The following is a 14,492-nucleotide window of genomic DNA, read 5'->3' on the forward strand; positions in this document are numbered from 1 at the left end:
CGCAAGGTTACCACACATTCTGCACGCCCCTGCTTTTAATTAAACCAACCGACACATGTAGCAGCAGTGTTTCCATTTCCGCTCAGCGTGAGTCTTTACTGCAGTTTGTCATTTACAGTCATGCTACTTTCTTTTTTGATCTATTTCACAGGTTTAGAAAGCTCTTTTGTAAATAAACATTTAAAAAAAGTGTTTTGCCTGTAGACTGTAAAAATAATGGACGTAGCATCAGTGACGTCACCCATTGGTTTGTGGACTTCTGTTTTGAAGCCATGAGTTTGCATTTTGGCCGTTGCCATCTTGGTATTTTGGAACCAAAAGCCAGTGTTTATGGTCTTAATGGCACCAAGCTAAATGCTAAAGAGGGATAGTCGCTGATTTAGAGACCTCACTGGCCCTGGCGCTGTTAATCAGCATGTACGGCAGCACACAGAGCTGGTTGAACATTTGCAGACTTTTCCTTAAAGGAGAAATCCGGTGCAAAATGAACCTAGGGGTTAATAACACGTGTACCGAGTCAACCGTTCTCTGGGATATGTTTTCCTGCTATTTGAATGTGACCAGTTTTAGCGCAAACCGCTAATTAGCTTATAAAGTTAGTTGTCGGGGCACGGGTAAAGTAAAAAGAAATCGCTATTTCTATACCATTAACAAGGCTCAAAATAGCACCACACTTCCACGGTAGCATAATGAGGGTCCCTACATGTAAACCGAAGCATTGAGAACTTTGTAAGTGTACAGACAGTTTATTAAAAAGATAGTTTATAAAGACCGTACCGTTCATGTATACATGCAGGCGCCATCTTGGGAAAACCGTCATGACCAGTTGAACGACGAACACTGTGCAACCAGTAACATAGCTCAAGCACGCCGTTTGTCCTTGGACTGGTCATGACTGTTTTCCCAAGATGGCGCTAACTAGACCATTAGCATTAAAGGAGTTTATGAATATGGAGCGATAGTTAAATGTTTAATCTTTAAATAACATTGGTTCCAGTGCAACAGGGACTTATTAAGGCTTCCACCCTGCAAATGATTTATGAGTAGGAGAACAAAGACCCTTCTGCCTACGAAAGACTGTTGGACTGTAGACCTTTAGACTTTATTGTCCCCAAGGAGAAATTCTTTGTCAAAAACCGTACTTTATGGACACAGCACGCTTACAGAGAAACAAAAAGTACAAACATAACATAACAGTGTTTCCCACACATAGACTAATTTGTGGCGGTGCGCCACACAATCAACACCGGCCGCCACATATTGCGTTTCGTTTTTAACGCTATTTAAAACATGCAGCATATTCGTTCAGCTGCATTTCCTTTCCCTGCTCTCCTTCTTACTCACGCGTCTCTCTCACATATGCCACACATACACACACACACACACACACACACACACACACACACACACACACACACACACACACACACACACACACACAGCCCCTCCCCTCCGTGCACACAGCGTCTGTCTCCATGAAAACGAGAGAAGACGGCTGGCGAAATTCACAAGAGGTTGGTATCTTGTGAACACCTTTACACTATCACACATTAAAAAGTGCTATTCTGAATACAATGTTGTCAGTGTGTTAATGTTGGAGTCCCGACTCGACCCTTAGCAAACAAGCGATTGCGCCTGCTTTAGAAAGTTAACTAGTCGCAAGTTTGCGGTAAAATGCAGTTGGGTTATCGAGGTCAAAACACAATGGGCCCTATCTTGCACTCAGCGCAATTGCCTCTGTACACCGATGCATGTATCATTCCTTTTTTTCACCCGACGCACAGCGGACTTTTCCCTCCACAGACGCACGTCGGTAAATTAGTAAATGTATTTGTGCTCCCGGGGGGCGGTTCAGCGAAAAGAGGAGGTGTGTTCAGGCGCAAACGTTCCCTGGTGCTATTTTGCAGTTTCAGAAAACAATTCCGCTACGGACCAGGAAAAACCTGGTCTAAAGTCAGTGGTGCTAGTCTAAAGTCATTGGCGCGTTATTCAGATGCTATTTTAGGGGTGCATGCTTGGCCATAATGTAGCGTGTGCACAATGCGCATACACTTTGCTTCTCTCAGCTACACGGATGCAGCAGTTCCCATTTTTGCAAACCATTCATAATGACAAGGAAAAATATTACTGAAAATGTGCTTCAGGTGTTTGGATAGGTCAGGAGGCACTTTACAGTACAGTCCTCAAAAAGTTGCAGCATTCTTTGTGGCTTATTGTGTTTAACACAACATTTCCATGAATCATAGATGTGTTGATGACATAAATGAGGAAATATTAAAGGACTTAAGGAGATGTGATGTTGAACTACGTTGATTGGACACTCCGGCGGGATCTGGTCCGGGAGTGGCAATGCGTGATGCGCTCCTGGTGGAGCGGGTGGACGGAGATGGAGTGGGGGGAGGAGGAAGGGGCACAACAGGAGCAGGTGGTGCGTTTGGAGGCCCACGCTCCATGGCTGCAGCAATCCTCTCCAGACTTGAGAAGATGCGCCTGAGCAGCAACATCGCCACCTGGTTAAGACGGGCATTTATTACTTTGCCGCATCCCGGACAGCTCCCGCTGGCGTGCGCCAGGCAAATGCACCGTCGTAAGCGCGCCTGCTCTCAAAGGGAATGTGAGATGACGCTCTGATTGGTTTATTGCACGTTACGCCCAAACCACACCTAGCTACTTCAGACCAACCCATTTTAGATTTGCGTTGGGCACAAGAGTCATTTATCCCGCCGGTATAATAGCAACAGCGCCCGAGATCCACCCACAAAGCTACTTGCGTTTCACGTTTGATACTTGCGTTTCAGATCGTTACAATAGGGCCCTATATGTAGCAGTGAAAATATATATATAAATAATGTTATGTCATTTTTTTACTCTTACACTGATGCTGTATTGAGTATTGAAAAGTATTTTCCGCGACTGAAAAAGGCACATGTTGAGAATATATCAGTCTGAAACAGAGCTGATCCGACCAGTGTAATTAGTTATGTTATTAATTTGTTTACAGTATTTTCAGGCTTCAACCAGTGCTGCTCAAGCAGAATGACAGGGAGCACTGGGAGAATTCCCGGTGGGCCGGTCTGGTTGTTTGGTTGTGAGGGCCGGTGTTCAGGTATGGCACTGGGTTGAAATCATAGTTGAATATTATGGATGCTGTCCCTATGCTGCCTGCACTCGCAGCCCACTTTTTGTATTTACAGTATCTATTTTTTCTTGCAGCCCACCGTTCTCTTCATTCATGCAGCCCACTCGCAGAGTGCAGCCGGGTTAATGATAACCTATTTATGTTCGGAGTCCTCCGACGGCAGCACCTTGCTAAAAAAACAACAACAAACCGTCATTGTACACAAGTCACTGGTGCTTGTTGGAGGATGCCACTGCGAGCAAAAATAAGCTGTTTTAAACGGGTAATAGCGCAAAACGGCACTGAAAAAGCTTCAATTTAAAAAGTAGAGCTCTAGAAAGTGACGTGGCCAGATGAACTTTTTCTATTTTTAGCAAAACGCCAAATGAAGACGTTGAGACGGGTAAGCTAAGTTAGTTAGGAGAAGTGCCTGCAAACTAGCGTTTATATATATGAATCAAACTTGTTCGCAGCAGCAGCTAGTAGGCCTACTAGTCCAGTTTGCTGCTAACAGTGACAATGAAGAGCCAGTAAGGTTACCAAGCAGCAGCTAAATGAGCCCAGAACTCCAGTTTGGGCAGGTAGGGTTGATCATTGACTGAGTATTATAAGAATTAATAAGAGTGTGGTGTTGACCTGCTCTGTATGAAAAATGCCCTTGGATAATTAATGATGCCAGATGATTCGGCACTACCATAATGACACTGACTTGACTTGATCAGAAAGCTTTGTAAAAAGGAGAGATTTGTGCTGAGAATTATGACAATTTATAAAATGTGATTTAGTGTCAGAAGCAGAGCCAGTAGTGTCAGTGTGGATGGCACATCTACTGTAAGCTGTTGTATCACAGTGTGTGAACAAGCAAACATGATCAGATTAGCTACAATTGTAACGTCACAGGGAAGGAATGGAGAGGAGGTCCAAGCGAAGATGCAAAAACTCAAAAGGTTTATTCAAAAAGGCAAGATCCAAACTCAAAACAATGAGTGCAATACTCAAACATTGACCGACAACTGAGGAGTTGTAAACAGGAACTTAAATACACAGATGGTGACGAGAACAGAACAGGTGAAGATAATTAACGAAACTAGACACAGGTGAAGACACTGAACTAATTAACCCCACAGGTGAAGACACTGACCTAATTAACTAAACAGGTGAAGACAGAGATGATGAAAACAAACTGAAAGTCCATGAAAACCTGACATAAAGTCCATGAAACCCTGACAACAATATAATCACTTTTTATGACCAAATATTACTTGTGACCCATTATGAAAGTTGTATGAAATATTCAAAGGAAAAAATAGATTATGGTGTCATTAGAAAGTGCAATACAATGTATCATGTTCTTTATTTAATCTGTGATTACTTATTTGCACAGAAACTGATTCTGATATTGTTCAACATCATTGGGTTGTTGTTAAGATGTTAACTTTTCTAATAAATCTACATTGTTAGGCAACACTTGGAAATAGTAAAATTTTACAAAATACACCGAATTACAAGGATGTAGAGGACAGGGCGCTATTGCAGACTTATATACTAAGGTTTTGTTTACATTTTTTTAACATAGTCATTCGTGAAGTAAAGTGGGCCAGTCTAAGGCATGAAAATCCAGGGCTGAAAATGAGTCCCAATCCGGCCCTGGTCAAGGAGAGAAGAGATGGATTCGTTAGGCATTGAAGACCCCCCCGCGCGCCACAAATTGCTTTCTAATCTGTGGGAAACACTGCATAATGACATGCAAGAGAATAATACAGACAGGCAACACAGACATAGTGGCAGTGATTTATCAGTGTGGGAGTGGGGAGACTGATTAATTTGGCGGCAATATTGGTTACACCTATGAGTTTGGCACGGTTTGTGACAGAAAGCATGTTAAAGAAACATGGACAATACTCTGGTGCAACAGTAGGAAGAGATGGGGGGAAACAGAGTCATTTAAGTTTATGTATGGCTGACTTTGATGGCTCCTTTTTTGAATGTCCTTTGTGTGCTGGTAGAAAGTGAGTTTGTTGTCTAGTATGAGTCCAAGGTATTTAAAGCTGTCAACCATTTCAACGTATTCATTGTTGATGAGAATGGGGTGCTGGGGATAGTATCAGTAAATTATGTGCTTTTTTAAAAGCTGCGACTGGTAAGAGTAAATGTTATGATTATGCAATGAAAAAGTGAGGCAGACATAGTACAAAATGGCAACATTTATTATATCCCTATTTAATCAACATTCACAAAAGCAATTGTGAACACAAATGTGCATGTTTTTGCCATTTTTAAAGACCAACTTCATACAAAGTGCTATTACTATTTTGTTTGTAGTCTAAATACCATATTTGTTGTTTTTCAGTTATTTTTTTGTTGTTCAGTGAGAGAAATCTAGTCTGTGTTAGGCTTGAACAAGTGCACTGAAGTCAGGTTGAATGCCTGAGGTTGATATGTGAAGAACAGCTGACAGGTGATTGTCACTGAGAGAGGATCTGTATCTGGATTTGTTAAACTTCATCACTGAGAATCTTTTTTTACATACTGTATGTAGGTAGATCCAAAGAGAACCAACATCTTCTGAACATGAAAATGAAAATTCTCCTCTGAGAGAAGAATCCAGCAGTGACACTGACTTAAAGTGCTCTGCCAGCACTGTATCATACTGCAGGTCAATGAGTTCAAGTTGAACATCACTAGGTGCATTTACCACACTGCAAATGAAGGGAGAAGAAAACGTGCATTTCACCCTCTGTTTTGAAGTCTTGAAATCGCCTTGAAAACTCACCACGCAGTGCCCCTAACATGGACGAGTACCTGCGGAGGTGACCGGCTGATGGTGTGGCTTCTTTCAGGGTTTGCATGGGGATGAGAATGTTACCCTCCAGCTGGCTTGAGAGAAACTGCAACTTCCCCATGAAAGCTTTCACCAGGCTGTTAATTTCATGTGCAAATAGGCCCTTGCCTTGCAGCTTGGTGTTTAGTTCATTCATTAGTGCAGTCACATCAACAGCATATGCAAGATCTGCCATCCAGTTTACATCTGAGAGCTCTGTGATGTCCTGACCTTTCAGCTCACAAAACTCACGAATCTCTGCCCCATACTCTTTTAAGTACTTTGCCCAGGCAGAGCCATCTGACAGCTGTGTGGTAGCCTATGTCACCATGTTCATTCTCATGCTCCTCCAAAAGTGAGACAAACTATCTGTGATTTAAGGCTCTTGCCCTGATAAAGTTAACAGCTTTAGTTACAACATCAACAACATGGTTACGTTTTAGCACTGACTTACACAACACATTCTAATGTATACTACAATGCAATTGCAAAGTACCAATTTCAGTTATGGGTTATTTTAAGTCACTTATCTTGCATCTTCTTCAAAAGTCCGACAATTTTCCCTGTGAGATTCGGACAACCATTGGTTGTTATGCCAGTTTGTCCCATTGAAGTCCCAGCTTGTCAAAGCATGCATTTACCTCAGTGAACAAATCACTCTCCGTTGTCGTCCCTTTCATTGACCACATTGCTGCCAGCTCTTCCGTTATCGCAAAAGTCTTTCGTTATTCCACATATGAAGATGAGTAACTGGGCTGGACATCACACGTGATTTTGTGGGATATCACAAAGCTGGTCTTGGCTGCTGCATCATGGATGTGCAAAGCTTCATCCTTTTGCAGCTTAGCTAGCAAAGTTTCAGATGTATGTTCCCGCCCTGCATCAGTAAAATTTCTCTGCGTATTTTGTCTTGTAATGGTGACTCAAATTATAATCCTTAAACACAGCGATTTTTCTCCGCACACTAAGCACACGGCTTTACCTTTTATTTCAGTGAATATATACTTATTAGTCCATGTTTTTTTAAAAGCTTTGCACTCTGTATCAACCTTGCTTTTTTAACATGAGCTGACATTTTGGAGAGCTAGCTAACGTTACTCACATGTCTCATGAGCTCAGTTTGCAGTGCGCATACATTCACTTACGTACGTATGTAGAAAACAAAACGGTCACCTTCAAAATAAAAGCAATGCAGTTGTATTCCATGCATGATGGAAACTTATTTATGTTTAATTACTAGTTTCCATTGACCTCACGTCAGGGACAGACAAAGGGCCGGATGTGGCCCGCGGGCCGTGCAAGGTGGTTGTGGTTGTGCCAACAGCTTGCCGTATGTCACTAAGGAAGTTTTGCAGAAGATGAATCGGAAGTTTCTAGATCAGATTTGGATGGTGTTAAAGGCAGAGGTGGGTAGAGTAGCCAAAAATTGTACTCAAGTAAAAGTACTGTTACTTCAGAATAATATGACTCAACTAAAAGTAAAAAGTAGTCATCCAGATAATTACTTGAGTAAGAGTAAAAAAGTACTTGGTGAAAAAATTACTCAAGTACTGAATAACTGTTGAGTAACGTCTGATTTATTTTTTAACACAAGCATTCAATCAGACGGACAAAAATATAGTTCATCCAATCAATAAAATAAATTAAATTAATTAATTACAAAATAGCTTAAATTAAAATAATATAGGTAAATTCAAGTACTTAAAAAATAAAATAATACATAAAAAATAAATAAGCACAAAGTAAGTAAGCAAGTAACACAAATTTCCAAACCTTTATACTTTTTTTACCAGGCTTTGCAGGCAGAACTAGAACAAGGTAATGTAGCTGCTGTTTCGCACTTTTACTAAGCTAAACATGCTTTCAATATGAGGCCAGAGGCCTGTACTACAAAGCAAGATTTGGCGTTAATGAGTTTACTTCAGGTTCAACCTAGGGTTTTGTGTATCACGACGGTGGATTAGTTGTTACCGGGTTCAATCGCCGTGGTAACTTATGCTGAACACCTAACCTGGTCGGGAGCAGGTTATGTTGGAGATCAGAGATCAACCGGTGTAAAAGCACCGCCTACTGACCAATCAATACTCGATTGATAAAGGCATCACCGTTCTTAGAAGATCAGGCGGAGCTCGGTGCGCGGAGAGAGAGAGAGAGGGGGGTGGGGGAGAGGGATGTGCTCATACAAAAAACATTTAGAGACCGACAACCCTGTTAACATTCCCTGATGGGTATATTTATGAATATATAGATTTTAATGGGAGGGAATTACATATCGGCTATTTCTCGGCTTCTTGAGCAGTGTCGCCAATGCGCACAGCGGTTTGAATTATGTTTTTATATTTTTTATTTGCTCTCACGATCGCTTCCACTGCCAGGGTTGCAACTGATATCATAGGCTAAAGCAACAAAAGTTTATGGAAAAGACGAAGTAAGAGTATATTTTCTTCTTCACAAATCTACTCAAGTAAAAGTTAAAAAGTATAGTGATTTAAAACTAACTTTTAAATCACTCCTAGAAGTATATTTTTTTCAAAAACTTAAAAAACTCAAGTAAATGTAAAGGAGTGAATGTAACTCGTTACTACCTCTGGTTAAAGGTCCCATGACATGGTGCATTTTGGATGCTTTTATATAGACCTTAGTGGTCCCCTAATACTGTATCTGAAGTCTCTTCCCCGAAATTCAGCCTTTGTGCAGAATTACACAAAGGAGTCAGTCCCACAATGAGCTACAATGCATGGTGTTGATTACAGATTACAGCAGACGGTTTCAGATCATCAGCCGCGCCTGTTTGAATGCTCCAATAAGACGGCCGTTTCATTGTGACCGAGGCGACTCAGTTCACGCAGGATGACCTCAACGAGGATGATGTCATGCTGCTGGACACATGGGACCAGGTATGAGGTGACGCTGTTTGTAACGAAGAAAACTGACCTTTTTAATGAAAACTATAAATTTCAAAGCTGAATGCAATCACGTCTAGCCTGGTTTCACCCTCCTACATACTTCTGCTCAATTTTAATTTCGCTTCAGTACGCCGTCTGGGTTCGCGGTATATTCTTTGGTTTTCTCCGGACAAATATTTGGCGGTCCAATCAGCGAACAGAGGGAGTGGCTGAGAATGATGATGTTAGGACGTGCGCAAGAAAGATGCAAGCGAAGCCATTCGATCCGTTGTGGCAACGCTGCTGAATATCTAGAGGTTAAAGCCCGAGCAAGAACAATATTTGCTGAGTTGTGTTGGTGGCCATGATGTTGTGGCCCTCCTCCCCACGGGGTGTGGGAAAAGTTAGATTTTCCAGCTCGCTCCGTTAGTGGTGCGGGAGTTGGCTAAGGCTAAAACTAGCGATGCTAATGCTAAATATAAGCCGATACACTCTCCTCCTTGGCCTCCCTTTGATTTGGTTCAATGTATGGTATTTTTATTTATTTATTCATTTTTTATTTTTTATTTGCTTTTTTTATTAATAAGGGAAAAAATTCCACTAATTAACCCTGACAAAGCACACCTGTGAAGTGAAAACCATTTCATGAAGCTAATTGAGAGAACACCAAGGGTTTGTAGAGTTATCAAAAAGCAAAGGGTGGCTACTTTGAAGAATCTAAATTATAAGACATGTTTTCAGTTATTTCACACTTTTTACATAATTCCATATGTGTTCATTCATAGTTTTGATGCCTTCAGTGATAATCTACAATGTAAATTGTCATGAAAATAAAGAAACACATCTCATATAATTTTACATATATATTTACATATATACAATGCCTCTTCCAATATATAATCTCATAATGTGGGACATATTTCAATATACAATATATTACATAATATAACAATATGTATTAATTCAATATATGAAAACAGCAATAATTGCAGTATTTTCCCATATATTGCAATACATTGCAATTATTGCTGTTGCTTACATATATATTATTATATAATACATCATATAATATATTACTATGTAAATTTCACAATATATGAAGACCCATGAAATATACTGTCACATCATATATTGAGAAATATATTTTTGTTGCGTAAGGGTGACTATACTGCCAGAGGGTAAAAATGCAGTGGGGGGCAGGTGGGTCTATGCAATCAAAAACAATTCAGATGAGACTGAGACATACAAGGCCAGATATTTGCAAAGGGGTATAGTCAAGTGGCAGGAATAGACTATAAGGAGACTTTTTCTCCAAATGCAAATATGACATCAGTACGCTGTGTGATGCAGCTAGCAGCACAGTATGACTTAGATTTACATCAGATGGATGTTAAAACAGCATATCTACATGCTCCTCTTGACTGTGAAGTGTACAAGGAGCAACCAGAAGGTTTTGAAGTCAGGTCAGACACAGGTCTATAGTCTGCAAACTGAACAAGTAACTGTACAGTCTGAAACAGTCAGGAAGGAACTGGAACAAAATGTTGCATGATCACCTTAGTGAAAATGGTTTTACACAGAACCCAACAGATCACTGTGTTTATAACAAACAAATTGCAACAGAAAGGATACTTTGATAATTTGGGTCGATGATCTAATTATCGTTGCTAGTGATAGTGACTCACTCAAAAGTGTAAAAGAAATGTTAAGTGAAAAATTTAAGATGAAAGATCTTGAGAGGCTTAAACATTTCCTAGACATTGATTTTACACAAAGTGAAGGGAAAAATAAAGATGAACCAAACAAGGTACATAACCAAGATACTGGAGAGGTTTGGTATGTCAGACTGTAAAACAAGGTGTGAACACCATGTGAATAAAAACTATGGGATTAGTTTTGTGACTTTAATTCCAAGCAAAACTTCTCAAGTATCAAACAAAAAACACTAACTCAAGCAAAAGAATTGTCACCTCAAAGGTAAAACTTAAAACTTGCAAACAAAACATTTGTGTAGTCGTAAACTATTGGTATTTTATTTGTTTGATATTATGTCCTTTTGTTTACAGTTCCCTCTGCTTCTTTTTCAGTGATCAGTCTTTTGCTCTCTCCATCACGTTTGCAGTTTTGCTCCCAGCTTTCTTGTTTGCGCTTCCAGAGTCTTTGTTTGCAATTCTGACACAGAAATCTCGCGTGGGGACTTCCGGTTTGGCGAGATGGCATAGACACGCGTTAAGTCTCGCTCCCACTCTTTTTTTCTGTCTATAATAGTTTTAAAACCCTACTATCTCTTTTATTACACTATCAAGTGGGCAATATCTTTGTTGCATACATTTCGGCATCAAACTATGGCAGCTAAAACTACAAAACAAAGCAAGAAGGATCAGAAAGCCAAGACGAGCGGAGACGACGGCAAAGAGGTTAACATGGCAGCCATTGCTAGCCTTCTTGAGGAACACCTCGTCGCTCTTTCTGCAGACTTTAACACTGTCGTTTCAGCACTCGAGGTAAAGCTAGACCAAATTCCCGTGACGGACCAAACCTCGAAGATTGCCTCGCTTGAGACACACGTAAACGCACAGGATGAGCGCGTGCAAGCCTTGGAAACGACTTGTGCTAGCCTCACAGAGAGCAACGCTAAATTGCTAGCCAAAGTCGTGGATCTCGAGTCCCGTAGCCGGCGCAATAACATAAGAATTATTGGACTACCTGAATCCATTGAAGGGCCCCGACCATCCATCTTCTTCTCTGAACTACTTGCGGAGGTATTTGGGGATGGAGTACTGCAATCTCCGCCGGAATGTGATAGAGCCCACCGGTCGCTGTCTGATAAACCGAGGCCGGGGCAGAGACCCAGACCTGTTATCGTCCGGCTACATAAATTCCAACTAAAGGAATTGATCATCCGTGAAGCCAGAGCGAGGAGGGGAAAGCTTCACTACCGAGGCACACCTATCTCTATTTACGATGACTACGCGCCGGAGGTGATGGAACAACGCTCCAAATACAGAGAGGTGCTATCTGAACTGTTCAATCTTGGCCTGAAACCTGTGCTGTTGTTCCCGGCCAGGCTTACTATCGTAACGAAGGATGGTGAGAGGAGAAGATTTGCGTCGGTCACTGAAGCCAAGGACTACATTGCATCCATTCGTCCTGCTGGGGTCTAAACTCAAAGTGAGTTGTGGAGTAACTCATGACTGGTCCGACTGACTCATGAACCGGTATTCCTTAAAGGCTTGGATTTCCATTTTGACTTAGATGTGCGTGTTATACATAACGGTTGGTTGTTACATATGATAGCGGTTACACTAGATCTATAATGTTACCGTTAGATGGCTTTTATTTGGCATTATAGAGGTATAGTTCTGTAATACACCCCTGTGTCCACTTAGTTCAGTGATTTAGTTCTAAGTTTAGATCAGTGTACACTTGCAGGTGTGCCAATTTATTATTATTATTATTACTTTTTTAAATTAAATTTTTATTTACTCATTTACTTATTTACTAGTATCTCTCTCTCCTCCCTCTCATCTCTTCGTTAGGCCTGGTGCTTGTGGTCAATATGCACATTCTGTTTCAACAGATTTATTTATTCATTTTTGGTCGGTCCACTAGCCACAGGCTAAGCTATCTGCAAGGTTTTTAATTTTATTTATTACTATTATTATTGATATTTTATATTTTTTTTATATATATATATATTTTTTTAAGCCACTACACACCCACTGAGGGACTAGTTTTACAGCTGTAGTGCCTATAGTATGTGTGTGATGCACATTGTATGATAGGTAGTACTTGGCTATTGCACTTGTTTTCTTTTTATTCGGTGCGTTTTGTTCTTAAGTCACGGGCGGGACTAATTACAAGTGTTATCCTAAATGGATTTGTGTTCTGCGTCCTCTACATTACGCCCATTTTCCGCTCGTAAAAATTTGCAGTGGCACCTACACTACGTGCCTATTCGAACATACTTGAAAATGGTTATGAAGAGTTTACAATATATTTATTTTTCCTCTCTTGGCGAATTTACATGGTATATAATCATAACTTTTAAATTTTTGTTGTTTACTTATATTATGTGCCCGCACATTTGTTAATCACTTGAAATTTTCTTTACAATAGGGTATGTTGACGTTTAAATGTGGTGGGAAAGAGACGTTGGAAGTCTTGCGTTGCTGTAAAGCGTTGAGCAGTGTTGCTCGGACAATGTTCGTATTTTGGGGGAATATTTATATTTCACAAATAATTTTTTATTTTTATTTATTTATTTTATTTTATTTTTTTTGTCTTTTGTCTCCTTTTTCCTCTCCCTCTCCCGTTGCAGAAGCCCATACAGTTCCATTTACAACCTTATGCATCGTTCTAGATGGCGGTCGATATGGCAAGGATGAGTAAAGGTGTGAATGAATAAGGCCATTAAGATTGGTAAGGTAATGACGCAGCTGCAATATTTGAAAGGGGATATTATATTCTTACAAGAAACACATCTTAAAACAACAGATATCCAACGAATCAAAAAGCCTTGGATGAGTCATGTGTTTCACTCGAAATTCTCGGCCAAAGCTAGAGGGGCTGCTATTATTATTACCAAGAATATATTGTTTGAACCAACGCATATTATTGAGGATGTCAGTGGCCGTTATGTCATTGTATCAGGCTTACTACAGAGCCTCTCAGTAGTCCTAGTCTCTATTATGCTCCCAACTGGGACGACGAGCAATTCTTCATCGACCTTTTTGCTAAAATCCCGAACAGTGACAATCATCATATACTGATAGGAGGCGACTTTAACCTAGTGCAAGACACAGTTCTCGACAGGTCGTCCTCCAAGCAAATTAATCTATCCAATTCTGCTAAAGTAGTTTTTAACTGCTCATCTCATTTAGAATTTCGGACCCCTGGAGGTTTAAAAACCCCCAGAGTAAAGTTTTCTCTTTTTTCTCTCCGCCTCACCGAACCTTTTCCCGGATTGACTTTTTCCTGATTGATAATAAATTGTTGCATCTGGTTACCGCTAGTGGCTATCACCCCATAGTTGTCTCGGACCATGCCCCCACCTCGCTTGATATTAATCTTCCTCTTAGTGTTATCTCCCCATCACTTTGGAAACTTAGTTCTCACTTATTAGCACATCATGAGTTTAAGAACTTTGTGGCCGCTCAAATTAGCGAGTACATTGAATTTAATGATTCCCCTGAGGCCAACAGTGGATTCTTATGGGAAGCCCTTAAAGCCTTTGTTCGAGGTCAGATTATTTCCTTCACTTCGTACATGAGCAAGGCTGAAAGGACTAAAAGGCAGGACATACTAGACAAACTCCTCAAACTTGATGAAACTTACGCTGTCTCCCTCACCTGCCCTTTACAAAAAACGACTTCTACTTCAATCAGAATATGATTGCCTGATGACTCATATTGTTGAGAGACAACTGCAGCAATCCAAGCAACGTTATTTTGAACACGGCGATAAGGTGGGTAGACTTCTAGCCCAGCAGGCCCGCGCGGCCAGCGCCTCTAGATTAATTCCAAGAGTTATGTCCCCCAGTGGTAATCTTACCACAGACCCATCTGAAATCAACAGAGTTTTTTTAGACTTTTACATTAACCTCTATACTACGGAGCAGTCTTCAGCTCCGATAATGTTCCCCAATCCCTTAGATTCTTTAATATTT

The 14,492-nt window shown here is 40.6% G+C and overlaps 1 protein-coding gene across 4 annotated transcripts in view; it reads left to right on the forward strand.

The window, feature by feature from the left end:
- minar1 (membrane integral NOTCH2 associated receptor 1) overlaps positions 1-14,492 on the forward strand; it is a 203,766-nt gene that overhangs the window by 41,975 nt on the left and 147,299 nt on the right. The gene's annotated exons all lie outside the window — the stretch shown is intronic.

This window comes from Perca fluviatilis, chromosome 3 (genome assembly GCF_010015445.1).
Source record: "Perca fluviatilis chromosome 3, GENO_Pfluv_1.0, whole genome shotgun sequence".
Classification (NCBI taxonomy): Eukaryota; Metazoa; Chordata; class Actinopteri; order Perciformes; family Percidae; genus Perca; species Perca fluviatilis.